We start from the raw sequence: 1,872 nt of genomic DNA on the forward strand, positions 1-1,872 counted from the left end.
ACAAGAAGATAGTGATAAATAAATGAAATATTTATTATCTAAAAAAGTGCTAGATATATTTCATTAAAATTTTTTTTGCTGAAAAAACGATATCAAACATTACAATAAGTAAAATTTTTAAATTTATAAAAGTGGAAAAATATACATATATATGTATATATAAATATACATATATGTATATTTATATAAAATTTTTTTTGATTTTTCTTTTTAAATAGCGATTTTCAATTATAATACGATCATTAAAATATAAAATTTTTACGATTGCTTCTTTTCATTATTATCTTGAACATCTTAATTAATATGATTTCACTCGTTCTATAAATAATATTATATGAAATATATTCAATATGAATATGAAAATCAATTGAATTAATAATATATGATCATATAATAAGAATCAGGATATAGATGATGCATTACATATTTTGTTTAATATTTTTTATTCAATTCCTGCTATAATATTAGTTAATAAATTACCAATTAAAAGAATAATGATAAAATTGTAAAACTATAAATTTTTAATGAAATGTGACGTTAAATATTTAAATATAATTAATAATGAATCAATAATTCGAATATATCCAAATTATAAATATATCTAATTTTTCTAATAACATTTATACTAATTATAAGATTATACTTTTTTATTTTTTTACTAATTCAATAATATTTTACTTATAATACTTCTAACAATTTATATTTATTTATTAAAAAAATTTAGCAAAATTTTTTTATGATTAGTAAAATTTAAGTAAAATGTGTCGATAATTCTTTTCAATATTACTTTATTTTTAGAAGATATGACTAAATTAAATAATTTTCTTTATTTTCTTAAAAATAAAAAATTTAAAATAAAAAATAAAAAATTTTTCAATTATATTATTATTCTTTTGAATTAACGATATAAATATTATCAATATTTTTTTTAATATATCAATGAAATTTTTAATTTTATGTAAAATGTTTATCAAATATTTATTTTAAATGATAAAATTGTAAAACTGTAAATTTTTAATGATTTTTAATATAAAATTAATGATTATCTTCTGACTTTTTAAAACTCTTTAAAAAATTAAAATTAAAATTATCGTGAGATATATAATTAAATATTTTTTTCTTGTCTATAATCAATTATTTTTTTATGTTATATAAATATATATATATATAATAAATATATAAATATATATTTTACATATTATAGGAAAAAAAAGAGAAAATGTTCTTTAACATTGAACAATACAAATATATCATAACATAATATTTAATTATGACTTTTTTATCGTTGAGTCTAACTCAGTGTACCATGACTTAATATACTAGATTCTCACGCTTTTCTTAGATTCTAAACCATTGCATATTCATTAAATAATATTTATATATAGATTATAAATTTATTATTTCATAAAATAGTTTTTTATGATTCTGTAATAATTTTTTTTTATATATAAAATCTATCCTTGTCTCTTTCTCTTTTGGGGATATTTGTTTGCTGTTATTTCATCGATGAGAAAGAATATAGAGATAAAATGAAAATCGTGTTATATTCTATTTCATTTTTTTATTCTTTTAACGTTTTTGAATATCTAACTCAGAGAACGTTTTTCAGTAACGATTGGTTCTTCTAGCGAAGCATTCAATAATTGAAAAAGCTCGGACATCTCTCAGTTCTCGTTATTCATCGAACTTCGGCTCCAATCTGGCCGATAACGAAGGATGGTAAGCTCCCGTTCGCCTGGTGTAAATGTTTCATCAACTAATAGCGTGGCTACATCACGTGTCGTCGTGTCTGACAGTGACGTAGCTCGTGATAGTGACGCCATCTTACCGAGCACCCGCCAATCATATCGTGTGGAGAACGAGGGTGGTCAT

This window comes from Apis dorsata, unplaced genomic scaffold, assembly GCF_000469605.1.
Source record: "Apis dorsata unplaced genomic scaffold, Apis dorsata 1.3 scaffold_257, whole genome shotgun sequence".
Classification (NCBI taxonomy): domain Eukaryota; kingdom Metazoa; phylum Arthropoda; class Insecta; order Hymenoptera; family Apidae; genus Apis; species Apis dorsata.